Source organism: Elephas maximus, chromosome 4 (genome assembly GCF_024166365.1).
Source record: "Elephas maximus indicus isolate mEleMax1 chromosome 4, mEleMax1 primary haplotype, whole genome shotgun sequence".
NCBI lineage: Eukaryota > Metazoa > Chordata > Mammalia > Proboscidea > Elephantidae > Elephas > Elephas maximus.
The window spans coordinates 67,132,081-67,146,945 of record NC_064822.1 but is presented as its reverse complement, the minus strand read 5'-3'; the positions used below and the strand labels follow the sequence as shown (position 1 = coordinate 67,146,945).

The window sequence follows — 14,865 nt, the reverse complement described above, 5'->3', positions numbered from 1 at the left end:
ATGAAGATAAAGCACTTGACACAAACATATTTGAGGAAAAATCAGATAAAAGGATTTTTTAAAAATGAAGAAATCCTAAGAATTATGTGAAGCTCTTTCTCTCAAGAGAAATAACTTACAAGTGATTGGAGTACCAGAAAGAGGGGGGAGGATAACAGAAAATACAGAGAGAATTGTTGACGATTTGTTGCCAGAAATCTCCCCTGATATCGTGAAAGAAGAAAGAGATCTACCCACGATGCTCATCTATTCCCACACAAGGTAGATCCCCAAAGAAAGTTACCAAGTCATATTATAATCAAACTCGCCAAAACCAAAGAGAGAATTTTAAGAGTGGCTACGGATAAACAAAAAGTCACTTACAAAGGACAGTCAGTAAGACACAGCTTGGACTACTCAGCAGAAACTGTGCTGGAAAGAAGGCAGTGGGATGACATATATAAAGCCTTGAAGGAAAAAAACAAATTGCCAGCCAAGAATTATATATCCAGCAAAACCGTCTCTCAAGTATGATGGTGAAATTCGGGACTTCCAGATAAACAGAAATTTAGGGAATTTGTAAAATCCAAAACAAAATTATAGGAAATACTATACTGACTCTTCTGGCTAGAAAATCAATAACATCAGATAATAACCCAAGACTACAATACACGACAGAGCAACCGCATATCAACCTTTATATAGGGAAGTCACAAAAATAAATCAAAGCTAAAATTCTGAAAATAGGGGAACAGAGGCTTCAATATGTATGAGACGACAGCATTAAAAAAATAAGAGGGACTAAAATATGTACTCATAGATCTTTCATATGGAGAGGAAGTCAAGGCTATACGAAGAAATAAAAGATTGGTTTAAACTTAGAAAAAGAGGGGTAAATATTAAGGTAACCACAAAGGAAACTAACAATCCTACACATCAAAATAAAAAACAAGAAAAATATAAAGACTCAGCAAATACAGACTCAACAGGAATGAAAATACTAAAGAGAAACAACTCAGCCCAGGAAATGAAGCGGAGAATGTCTCATGTTGTGCCACAGATCCTACTTCTGACCCAGGGAGTGCAGCTGTCACTGAAGCCAGCTCCTGACTGATGCAGAGTAGGGAGGAGTCAGGTAAATGGGAGTGAGTTTTTTTCCAAAGGGTTATTTTTTGATCTCTGCAATAGATCCGATGTGTTTACTTATCTCTTGGAGATTGAACGCTGCTTTTTGCTGATTTGGGAGGTGTGAGTGGAATCTCCATGACTCGGTCTCTCCCAACGTGGAAAACACGTCCTGAAACCCACTGCTTGCCTCAGGAGATTTATGCCAGCGGATTTGGCCTGTGGATTGCGGGTTCCCTCTGGGTCAGATCTGGTGACTGCTTGCTGCTTCTGAATGGTGCTTCCTCCCCGCCACTCAGTCTGATTCCTTAACTTTGCCCTTGATGTTCAGAATTCCTAGATTGTCATACATAATTGATTCACTCTTTTTTTCTTTGTTGTAAGAAGGACCACAGGAAATGTCTGACTTCTCTGCCATCTTGGCCCCACATCCAGAAAGAAAAGTTCTTAAAAAATACTTATTGATACATTGTCATGGATCTTGCAAAATTACATAGATTGGTGTCTTTAAATATGGTAAAGATATTGGAATAGGATCAAACATACTGGGGAGTTAAAACTATGAGTTCAATTCTAGACTAAATTGTATGTGATTTTGAAATATTGAGTAGGCAATGTAATAAATAAATCTTCAGCTCAGAAGACAGTCCTAGACTGTTAACATAAGAATTGTTGATATCGGTATTGTTTTTCTTATTGAACATTATTTATCAATCATTTATGTACTTGGCAGTGTCCTGGACATTAGGGATACAACTACTCAAACAACCAATACAGACCGTGACAGAGGAAAAGAAATTGAATGAGAATAGAAGAGGGAATAATACTGAGTCTTATTCAGAACAAAGACAGGCTTAAAATGGGCTAATTATATTTGTGTGCTCACTTAGCTTTTTTTTTTTTTTTACCCTTATTTGTGTAATCAGGAGCCTGGTGGACATTCTCTTTCTCTCTTCCTAATAGAACACATTGTGTTTAGGATGCAGTGTGTTTGGATAAAAATGGGGAATGATAAAAACATTGAAAAGGCAGAAGTTTAGGAATATTTCACTTAGTGTTAACAAATCGAATATAAAAATACACATTTTAGGAAAAGCATGTTCTCATTTGTAAATCTTGATGAAATGGAAAAAAAAAAAAACCAAGACTCACTGCGAAGCTCAGAATTTCACATACTTAGAGGTTTCCTGAAGGAACAAGTGTTTCCCCATCCTTCCAAATGTGCTTTGATTGTCACGAAATAACCTAGATAAAAATCTGTCGATAGCATAAACTTCTTTTAGAAAACTTGTGTAATTGTTCACCTCATCGCCAAGGCACCTGCTTTCTTCTTACAGGTACAGATAAACATCCCAATCCAATATAATAAACTTTGTCTTCGTAAACCTAAGGGCAATGCGTTTTATTTCATAGCTGAACTTTGCCAATTTAACCTTGAAAAGGAAAATCAATATTTTTACTTAGGGCTTCAGAAATATTCATTTATTCCTTCATTCTACAAATATTAATGAATGCCTACTATGTGCTGGGCATTATTTCAGAGTAAATTGTAGAAAAATATTTCTCTTAATGGTGATTGTACTCTATGCTACATATATTTCTTTGTAAATATACAATCATATATATATATTTCCCAAGGGTAAAGTTATACTGCTAAGTAGTGATAAGTACTATGAAGAGAACTAAAACAAGATAAAGAAAAGTGTGACAAAGGAAGGAAGGAAGGGTTATTTAAAATAGGGTGTTCATGGAAGACCTCCCTGCAGAGCTGACCTTTGAGCAGAGACATGAATCACATGAAAAACAAGTCCCGGTGTTAGAGAGGAAGAGTGTTCCAGGTACCAGGACTATCCAATGCAAAGATCTCAAGACCTTTGTTATTCAATACAAATACGCTGATTTCCCACTATGGTACTGTGCCTACCATCTCTGTTATTTCCTGAAATCATAATTCGAGTCAGAATAATTTCTAAAAGTAATTATTTTCACTACCATTTTAAAGGTTTTCTGTTTTCTTTATCTTTCCTCTCTCCTTCTGTTTCTTCATAATATGTTCCCTATTTTCAATTTCTGGCCCAAAACGAATCCCTTGTCAATTCTAAGCAAGGTTAGAAATATATCAAATCCTCAGTGTCCTCATCTGACATGAATAAGAATTAATTCATGTATCAACCTCTGGAGTCCCTGGTCCACTCCAGTAACTTCCTACACAATTGGCGATTCAGGTGAGTTTCTTTGTTCAGAATTCTTTAACCTTTTTCTTTCCTCTTTGTCAGAAACCCTTCATCACTGGCTATGTCTAAACTGACCAATTTGTGAATCTAGCACCCACTGAAAAAATAACAATTCAGCAAAAGTTGGAATAAACCAAAAAAGTGAAGGGCATGGGATATGACTCCTGTGCTCATGACAATGCCCAGGAGAGCAGTGATGAAAGTCCCAGGATGAATAGTGCAGCAGGCCTTGCAAACCACTCTTCCAGAATGAAGCAGGAGAACTGAGGATTCTGGGAAGGAGGGCTCTGAAAGAAAAGGACACACCACAGAATAAACAATATGACTGAGGATCTCAAAATCCTAAGGATATGATATAAACAGAGAAATAAAGACAGACAATCAAAGAAAAAAGCATAAGACAGTAGGAAATGATATCCAACTGTGAACCAAAGAAATTTTGGGATGACTTTGAGCAATCGGGTTGTTGTTGTAACGTGTGGTCTAGTTGGTTCCAACTCATGGTGACCCTATGTACAACAGAATGAAACACTGCCCAGTCCTGCACCATCCTAACAGTCTTTACTATGTTTGAGCCCATTGTTGCAGCATTGTGTCAACCCATCCCCTGGAGGGTCTTCCTCTTTTTCACTGACCCTCTACCAAGCACGATGTTCTTCTCCAGGGGCTCGCCCCTTCTGATATGTCCAAAATACATGAGACAAAGTTTCACCATCTTCACTTCTAAGGAGCACTCTGGCTGTACTTTTTCCAAGCTGGATTTGTTCATTATGCTGGAAGTCCATGGTGTATTCAATATTCTTCACCAACACCATAATTCAAAGACATGAAGTCTTTTTTGGTCTTCCTTATTCATTGTTCAGCATTTGTCTGCATATGAGGCGATTGAAAATACCATGGCTTGGGGTCAGCCGCACTAAGTCCTCAAAATGACATCTTTGCTTTTTAACACCTTAAAGAGGTGTTTTGCAGCAGATTTGTTCCGTGAAGTAGGTTGTTTGATTTCTTGACTGCTGCTTCCATGAACATTGATTGCGAATCCATATAAGATGAAATCCTTGACAACTTCAACATTTTCTTCCTTTATTATGGTGTTGCCTATTAGTCCAGTTGTGAGAGTTTTATTTTCTTTATCTTGAAGTGTTGCTGAAGGCTATAGTCTTTGATTTTCATAAGTGCTTCAAGTAGTCTTAGTTTTCAGCAAACAAGGTTGTGTCATCCGTATTTTTCAGATTGTTAATGAGTCTTCCTCCAATCCTGATGCCACAATCTTCTTCGTACATCTAGCTTCTCAGATTATTAGCTCATCGTACAGATTAAGTATAATGAAAGGAGATAACCCGGACACACATCTTTCCTGTTTAAGCCACACAGTATCCCCTTGTTCTGTTCGAATGGATAAGGAAGAGCAAAGAAGAATTGATGCCTTTAAATTGCAGTTTTGGAGAAGAATATCGAATATACCGTGGACTGCAAAAAGAAAGAACAGATCTGTGTTGGAAGTTGTATGACCAGAATGTTCCTTTGAAGCAAGGGTGATGAGACTATGTCTCACTTGCTTTGGACATGTTATCAGGAAGGATCAGCCCCAGGAGATACACATAATGCTTGGTAAAGTAGACGGTCAGTGAAAAAGAGGAAGACCCTCAACGAGAGGGATTGACAGTGGTTGCAAAAATGGGCTTTAGCATAACAACGATTGTGATGATGGTGCAGGACCAGGCAGTGCTTTGTTCTGTTGTACGTGGGGTCCCTATGAGATCGAATTGATTTGATGGCACCTAACAACAACAACATATACAATGCAATACTGATATTTTCATTTTTCCTTTTATTGCATTACCTAGATACATTCAGATTAAATTAGAGTACTTGTACTTGTAGTATGCATCCTTGTCTTAGAATAGATCACCAACATTATGCCTCTCAGTATGATTATTTTTGTGGTTTTTGTCTAATATTTAACATACTTCAGTAATTTTCTCTCATTTCTACTTTATTAGATAGGGCATAATCATATTGATTATTGAATTTCATCAAATGCCATTTGACAAAATCATATGTCCCTTTCTAACCATTTTATATAAAGAATTACCCCAGTTAGTTTCAAACAGTGAACTGTATTTTCATTTATGGGATAAATCCTACTTGTGTAGAATGTATTAATCTTTTATATTTTACACAACTTTTTTGTTTGTTAGTTTATTTATTATGTTTAACCTGGGTTAATAATCCATGACCAATTCCACTCAGTTTTTGTATGGTCCATGAGCTAAGAACATAAAACTGAAGAATATGCAACAGATGATGGGTTTTAATGTGTGTATGCATCCATGTGTAATAACCAGGTGAAGATACAGAAAATGACCATACTCCAGAAAGTTCTGTCAAGCTCTGCTCTGTTTACACTCTAACGCTATACTCTACTGCTGCTGACATTTAGTCTTCCAAAAGCTGGCCTTCAATAAGCACTTGATTTCAGAAAAAAATTTTTTTTTTTTTTATATAAGTGGTAACATACGCGCATTTTTGTTACGCATACCGTAGAGTGTCAGTGTCCAATTTAAGAGTGGAGTTGAGTCGTTGATGATTTTAAATCTGGATATTTAAAAGAAAAAAAAAATCCCATAATTTTTTCCTTAATCTGGTTCCCAGGACAATTGCATCAGCCAGTGCTCAGTCACAGAAGCAGCCACTGCAACTGTGTGGTGTGGGGAGGACCGCTAAGGGACGTTATAGAGGAGTTACAGTGGGGAAGAGTCTGGATCTTGGAAGGCCTGTGTGTTTATTAGCCTGTGAACGACATAACAAATTACCCAAAGCTTAAACCAAACAAAAGAGAAAAACAAAGTCATTGTCTCCGAGTCAATTCCAACTCACAGTGACCCTACAGGTCACAGTAGAACTGCCCTATAGGGTTTCCAAGGAGCACCTCCCGGTGGATTCGAACTGCTGACCTTTTGGTTGGCAGCTAAACTCTTAAAAACTATGCCACCAGAATTTCCACCAAAACTTTAGTGGCTTAAAAACAGAGACTTACTTCTTCACAGTTCTGGAGGCCAGAAGTCCAAAAATCAATTTCAGTGAGCTGAAATCATGGTGTAGGGAGGGTCCTACTCCTTCTAGAGGATCTATGGGAGAACGACTTCTTGCCAAGGGTTGGCAGCATTGCTTGATTTATGGTCACATCACTCATTTTCAGCCTTTGTGGTCGCACATAACCAAAAAAAAACAAAAACAAAACTGTTGCTGCCAAGTCGATTTCAACTCACAGCGACACTACAGGACAGAGTAAAACTGCTCCGTAAGGTTTCCAAGGAGCACCTGGTGGATTTTAGCCAGGTTTATCTCCCCATCTGAAGATCCTTAACTTAATCACATCTACCAGGACCCTTCTCCTGATAAGGTAACATCTACAGTTTCCAGGAATTAAGCCCTCATATCCTTAAAAACCAAAATCAAACTTGTTGACATCAAGTCAATTCCAACTCATAGTGATCCTATAGGACATAATAAAACTGTCCCCTAGGGTTTCCAAGGAGAGACTGGCGGATTCAAACTGCTGACGTTTTGCTAAGCTCTTACCTGCTATATCCTTGGGTGTCCATTATTTAGCCTGCTACAGTTTGGGAGGGGGAACATTTCAAGAAGTCGTGTTTATCTGACCTCCATTTGTGGGACGACAAAGGGGGAGCTCTTGGTGAGTCCTGTGAAGTTTTCCCCTTTTGTGGAGGACACAGATTATGTGGTACCTGTTGCCTTTGAGAAAGATGCTGCATCTCTGGGAAAGGCTTTCTCCATAGACACCATTGTCTTTCTGGAATCATTGTTTCTGTGGAAGCTGCTTCTCTGCAGGAATGCAACCCTGCACTTGTCTCCAAAGGAGAGTCATACCAAGGAAGTCAACTTCCTCAGGATGGTGACCCTATAGCCAGTACATGCATTATTGCTTTGGAAGAGTTTGCATTCTACAGACCTTACATAGAATTCAGTCCTCTGACGGGTTTAGGAAACCTACCAGTATATAATATACCCACTCTAATACTGCTACATCTTTGAACATTTTATTCCTCTGTTTTTTCTGCCAAGGCAATTATGGCATTTCTTCCTTGTTTAGTGTGGACCATTCATATTTTCATTCTTCTAGAAGCAATCCTATTACAATGTTTGCACCTTATCCCAGAGTTTTTTCCAGGTTGCTAAAGACTCTATCTTAGAAACATGTCCCCAAATCAATAAACTCTCTCTTATCTAATGTTATGCCCCTCCCCCCACCCCCTTGAGCCAGCAGCCTGAGAAGCTAGTCCTATGTGTACTCTCCCTACTCCTGTTGGACATAGTGTCTTGGTCCTGCAATTTCTTTCTCTTTTTATGAGGCCCAGAATGTCCTTGGCCAGGTTGTCTGGTTGTCTGCCTTGTGACCAGGAGGAGAAGTCAGTGAAGACATTTAGGGTGCTGAATCTTGACTTGTAGTGAGAAGCCTCTACATGGTGCGTAAGCAAGGTGAGAGTGCTAGCACCTAATACAGAGAAGCAGCCCTGGTCATGCAGTGCTTCAGTGCTCAGCTGCTAACCAAAAGGTCAACACTTCTAACCCACCAGCAGTTTTGTAGAAGAAAAGACTTGGGTATCTGCTCCCATAAAGATTACAGACGAGGAAGCCTGATGGGACAGTTCTACACTGTCCTATATGGTTGCTATGAGTCAGAATTGACTTGCAGGCACCCAAAACAACATCATAGGTCCCTTCTGCAATCTCAGAGAGTTCAGAAAAATCTGTGGAGAAAGAATTTGGGGGGCATCAACCAAGATGTCCCCTTTTATCCCGAAGACCCTAATACTGGAAAAGCAAGCTTGCCTTGGTTAAAATTTTAACGTTCGGGAGGCGGAGCCAAGATGGCGGACTAAGCAGACGCTACCTCGGATCCCTCTTACAACAAAGACACGGAAAAACAAGTGAATCGATCACATACATAACAATCTACGAACCCTGAACAACAAACACAGATTTAGAGACGGAGAACGAACTAATACGGGGAAGCAGCGATTGTTTCCAGAGCCTGGAGCCAGCGTACCAGTCAGGTACGGCACAAGCACAGAGACCTGCTCCACCCCCCTGAACTAACCCCGGGAGGGGGACCAGCCGGTTCCACGGGCGGCGTGGGATGCAGCCGGTAGGAGAAGTCCCCGGGAGGCAGTGACTGATCTTGGAGCAGAAAGAGCAGCATCCGAGCCGGGGAACCATCCCGCAGGGATTTGGACTGGACGCAGGTACGCCATAAACACGGAGAGTTGCTCCACCCCCCTGAACTAACCCCGGGAAGGGGACCAGCCGGGTCGTGCGGGCGGCGTGGGACGCAGCCGGTAGGAGAAGTCCCCGGGAGGCAGCGACTGGTATTGGAGCGGGGAGAACAGCATCCCAGCCGGGACACTCGGTCACGGCACAAGCACGGGGAGCTACTCCACCCATCTGAACTAACCCCGGGAGGAGGCCCAACTGGGTCTCGGAGGCGGCACGGCCACGTGGCTGGAGGGACGAGAAGTCCCTGGGAGGCAGCGACTGATTTTGGAGTCAAGAGTGCACCGTCCCAGTAGGGGAGCCTTGACGCTGGGCGTGGGGCTGGAAGCGGAGGATCTGACCGTGACTCCAGCGGGCCAGACCCCCCGGGGGCAATCTCCACACAGCCAGCACACATAGGCGACGCGCCCGCGGGAATCTCAGATATAATAGTCATTCCAAGCAAGACAAGCAACTCTGGCTATATTCTGAGGTGCTACTCTCCTATCTCTCTGTTCCCTCCCCCACCCTCCCCAGGCGGCTTCATTAACATCTGAATAGCCTGAGCCAGAGGGAGAACTCTGATAGGGATCTGACTGCAGTTTTTTTTTAGCGGATTTTCTGGAAAAACTAGTTTCCCAGTGATGGCTCGGAGACAACAATCCATATCAAACCACTTAAAGAAGCAGACCGTGACAGCTTCTCCAACCCCCCAAACAAAAGAATCAAAATCTTTCCCAAATGAAGATACAATCTTGGAATTATCAGATACAGAATATAAAAAACTGATTTACAGAATGCTTAATGATATCACAAATGAAATTAGGATATCTGCAGAAAAAGCCAAGGAACACACTGATAAAACTGTTGAAGAACTCAAAAAGATTATTCAAGAACATACTGGAAAAATTAATAAGTTGCAAGAATCCATAGAGAGACAGCATTCAGAAATCCAAAAGATTAACAATAAAATAACAGAATTAGACAACACACTAGAAAGTCAGAGGAGCAGACTCGAGCAATTAGAATGCAGACTGGGACATCTGGAGGACCAGGGAATCAACACCAACATAGCTGAAAAAAAATCAGATAAAAGAATTTAAAAAAATGAAGAAACCCTAAGAATTATGTGGGACTCTATCAAGAAGGATAACCTGCGGGTGATTGGAGTCCCAGAACAGGGAGGGGGGACAGAAAACACAGAGAAAATAGTTGAAGAACTCCTGACAGAAAACTTCCCTGACATCATGAAAGACGAAAGGATAGCTATCCAAGATGCTCATCGAACCCCATTTAAGATTGATACAAAAAGAAAAACACCAAGACATATTATCATCAAACTCACCAAAACCAAAGATAAACAGAAAATTTGAAAAGCAGCCAGGGAGAAAAGAAAGGTTTCCTTCAAGGGAGAATCAATAAGAATATGTTCTGACTACTCAGCAGAAACCATGCAGGCAAGAAGGGAATGAGACGACATATACAGAACACTGAAGGAGAAAAACTGCCAACCAAGGATCATATATCCAGCAAAACTCTCTCTCAAATATGAAGGCGAAATTAAGATATTTACAGACAAACACAAGTTTAGAGAATTTGCAAAAACCAAACCAAAGCTACAAGAAATACTAAAGGATATTGTTTGGTCAGAGAACCAATAATATCAGATATCAGCACAACACAAGGTCACAAAACAGATCGTCCTGATATCAACTCAAATAGGGAAATCACAAAAACAAACAAATTAAGATTAATTAAAAAAAAAAAATACACATAACAGGGAATCATGGAAGTCAATAGGTAAAAGATCACAATAATCAAAAAGAGGGACTAAATACAGGAGGCATTGAACTGCCATATGGAGAGTGATACAAGGCGATATAGAACAATACAAGTTAGGTTTTTACTTAGAAAAATAGGAGTAAATAATAAGGTAACCACAAAAAGGTATAACAACTCTATAACTCAAGATAAAAACCAAGAAAAACGTAACGACCTAACTAACATAAAGTCAAGCACTATGAAAATGAGGATCTCACAATTTACTAAGAAAAACGCCTCAGCACAAAAACGTATGTGGAAAAATGAAATTGTCAACAACACACATAAAAAGGCATCAAAATGACAGCACTAAAAACCTATTTATCTATAATTACCCTGAATGTAAATGGACTAAATGCACCAATAAAGAGACAGAGAGTCACAGACTGGATAAAGAAACACGATCCATCTATATGCTGCCTACAAGAGACACACCTTAGACTTAGAGACACAAACAAACTAAAACTCAAAGGATGGAAAAAAGTATATCAAGCAAACAATAAGCAAAAAAGAAGAGGAGTAGCAATATTAATTTCTGACAAAATAGACTTTAGACTTAAATCCACCACAAAGGATAAAGAAGGACACTATATAATGATAAAAGGGACAATTGATCAGGCAGACATAACCATATTAAATATTTACGCACCCAATGACAGGGCTGCAAGATACATAAATCAAATTTTAACAGAATTGAAAAGCGAGATAGATACCTCCACAATTATAGTAGGAGACTTCAACACACCACTTTCGGAGAAGGACAGGACATCCAGTAAGAAGCTCAACAGAGACACGGAAGATCTAATTACAACAATCAACCAACTTGACCTCATTGACTTATACAGAACTCTCCACCCAACTGCTGCAAAATATACTTTTTTTTCTAGCGCACATGGAACATTCTCTAGAATAGACCACATATTAGGTCATAAAACAAACCTTTGCAGAGTCCAAAACATCGAAATATTACAAAGCATCTTCTCAGACCACAAGGCAATAAAACTAGAGATCAATAACAGAAAAACGAGGGAAAAGAAATCAAATACTTGGAAAATGAACAATACCCTCCTGAAAAAAGACTGGGTTATAGAAGACATCAAGGAGGGAATAAGGAAATTCATAGAAAGCAACGAGAATGAAAATACTTCCTATCAAAACCTCTGGGACACAGCAAAAGCCGTGCTCAGAGGCCAATTTATATCGATAAATGCACACATACAAAAAGAAGAAAGAGCCAAAACCAGGGAACTGTCCCTACAACTTGAACAAATAGAAACTGAGCAACAAAAGAATCCATCAGGCACCAGAAGAAAACAAATAATAAAAATTAGAGCTGAACTAAATGAATTAGAGAACAGAAAAACAATCAAAAGAATTAACAAAGCCAAAAGCTGGTTCTTTGAAAAAATTAACAAAATTGATAAACCATTGGCTAGACTAACTAAAGAAATACAGGAAAGGAAACAAATAACCCGAATAAGAAATGAGAAGGACCACATCACAACAGAACCAAATGAAATTAAAAGAATCATTTCAGATTATTATGAAAAATTGTACTCTAACAAATTTGAAAACCTAGAAGAAATGGATGAATTCCTGGAAAAACACTACCTACCTAAACTAACACATTCAGAAGTAGAACAACTAAATAGACCCATAACAAAAAAAGAGATTGAAACGGTAATCAAAAAACTCCCAACCAAAAAAAGCCCTGGCCCGGACGGCTTCACTGCAGAGTTCTACCAAACTTTCAGAGAAGAGTTAACACCACTACTACTAAAGGTATTCCAAAGCATAGAAAATGACGGAATACTACCCAACTCATCCTATGAAGCCACCATCTCCCTGATACCAAAACCAGGTAAAGACATTACAAAAAAAGAAAATTATAGACCTATATCCCTCATGAACATTGATGCAAAAATCCTCAACAAAATTCTAGCCCATAGAATTCAACAACACATCAAAAAAATAATTCACCCTGATCAAGTGGGATTTATACCAGGTATGCAAGGCTGGTTTAATATCAGAAAAACCATTAATGTAATCCATCACATAAATAAAACAAAAGATAAAAACCACATGATCTTATCAATTGATGCAGAAAAGGCATTTGACAAAGTCCAACACCCATTCATGATAAAAACTCTTACCAAAATAGGAATTGAAGGAAAATTCCTCAACATAGTAAAGGGCATCTATGCAAAGCCAACAGCCAATATCACTCTAAATGGAGAGAACCTGAAAGCATTTCCCTTGAGAACGGGAACCAGACAAGGATGCCCTTTATCACCGCTCTTATTCAACACCGTGTTGGAAGTCTTAGCCAGGGCAATTAGGCTAGACAAAGAAATAAAAGGTATCCGGATTGGCAAGGAAGAAGTAAAGTTATCACTATTTGCAGATGACATGATTATATACACAGAAAACCCTAAGGAATCCTCCAGAAAACTACTGAAACTAATAGAAGAGTTTGGCAGAGTCTCAGGTTATAAAATAAACATACAAAAATCACTTGGATTCCTCTACATCAACAAAAAGAACACCGAAGAGGAAATAACCAAATCAATACCATTCACAGTAGCCCCCAAGAAGATAAGATACTTAGGAATAAATCTTACCAAGGATGTAAAAGACCTATACAAAGAAAACTACAAAGCTCTACTACAAGAAATTCAAAAGGACATACTTAAGTGGAAAAACATACCTTGCTCATGGATAGGAAGACTTAACATAGTAAAAATGTCTATTCTACCAAAAGCCATCTATACATTTAACGCACTTCCGATCCAAATTCCAATGTCATATTTTAAGGGGATAGAGAAACAAATCACCAATTTCATATGGAAGGGAAAGAAGCCTCGGATAAGCAAAGCACTACTGAAAAAGAAGAAGAAAGTGGGAGGCCTCACCTTACCTGACTTCAGAACCTATTATACAGCCACAGTAGTCAAAACAGCCTGGTATTGGTACAACAACAGACACATAGACCAATGGAACAGAATTGAGAACCCAGACATAGATCCATCCACATATGAGCAGCTGATATTTGACAAAGGACCAGTGTCAATTAACTGGGGAAAAGATAGCCTTTTTAACAAATGGTGCTGGCATAACTGGATATCCATTTGCAAAAAAATGAAACAGGACCCATACCTCACACCATGCACAAAAACTAACTCCAAGTGGATCAAAGACCTAAACATAAAGACTAAAACGATAAAGATCATGGAAGAAAAAATTGGGACAACCCTAGGAGCCCTAATACAAGGCATAAACAGAATACAAAACATTACCAAAAATGATGAAGAGAAACCCGATAACTGGGAGCTCCTAAAAATCAAACACCTATGCTCATCTAAAGACTTCACCAAAAGAATAAAGAGACCACCTACAGATTGGGAAAGAATTTTCAGCTATGACATCTCCAACCAGCGCCTGATCTCTAAAATCTACATGATTCTGTCAAAACTCAACCACAAAAAGACAAACAACCCAATCAAGAAGTGGGCAAAGGATATGAACACACATTTCTCTAAAGAAGATATTCAGGCAGCCAACAGATACATGAGAAAATGCTCTCGATCATTAGCCATTAGAGAAATGCAAATTAAAACTACGATGAGATTCCATCTCACACCAGCAAGGCTGGCATTAATCCAAAAAACACAAAATAATAAATGTTGGAGAGGCTGCGGAGAGATTGGAACTCTCATACACTGCTGGTGGGAATGTAAAATGGTACAACCACTTTGGAAATCTATCTGGCGTTAACTTAAACAGTTAGAAATAGAACTACCATACAACCCAGAAATCCCACTCCTAGGAATATACCCTAGAGATACAAGAGCCTTCATACAAACAGATATATGCTCACCCATGTTTATTGCAGCTCTGTTTACAATAGCAAAAAGCTGGAAGCAACCAAGGTGTCCATCAACGGATGAATGGGTAAATAAATTGTGGTATATTCACACAATGGAATACTACGCATCGATAAAGAACAGTGACAAATCTCTGAAACATTTCATAACATGGAGGAACCTGGAAGGCATTATGCTGAGCGAAATTAGTCAGAGGCAAAAGGACAAATATTGTATAAGACCACTATTATAAGATCTTGAGAAATAGTAAACCTGAGAAGAACACATACTTTTGTGGTTACGAGGCGGGGAGGGAGGGAGGGTGGGAGAGGGTTTTTTATTGATTAATCAGTAGATAAGAACTGCTTTAGGTGAAGGGAAAGACAACACTCAATACCTGGAAGGTCAGCTCAATTGGACTGGACCAAAAGCAAAGAAGTTTCCGGGATAAAATGAATGCTTCAAAGCTCAGCGGAGCAAGCGCAGGGGTCTGGGGAACATGGTTTGCGGGGACTTCTAAGTCAATTGGCAAAATAATTCTATTATGAAATCATTCTGCATCCCAC

The 14,865-nt window shown here is 39.3% G+C and overlaps 1 protein-coding gene across 7 annotated transcripts in view; it reads right to left on the bottom strand.

Moving 5' to 3' along the window:
• Window positions 1-14,865, bottom strand: part of LOC126075153 (C-type lectin domain family 12 member A-like) — a 99,879-nt gene that overhangs the window by 37,346 nt on the left and 47,668 nt on the right. For 3 of the 7 annotated variants that reach the window (XM_049882412.1, XM_049882417.1, XM_049882416.1), the window contains 2 exons: window positions 6,379-6,541; window positions 2,257-3,625 (listed from right to left, as the gene is read on the bottom strand). The exons of 1 other annotated variant lie outside the window; for it this stretch is intronic. The gene's annotated coding sequence lies outside the window, so the exon portion shown is untranslated. The remainder of the gene's footprint in view (window positions 1-2,256; window positions 3,626-6,378; window positions 6,542-14,865) is intronic. 3 more of the 7 variants (XM_049882414.1, XM_049882415.1, XM_049882413.1) reach the window with 2 other exon arrangements.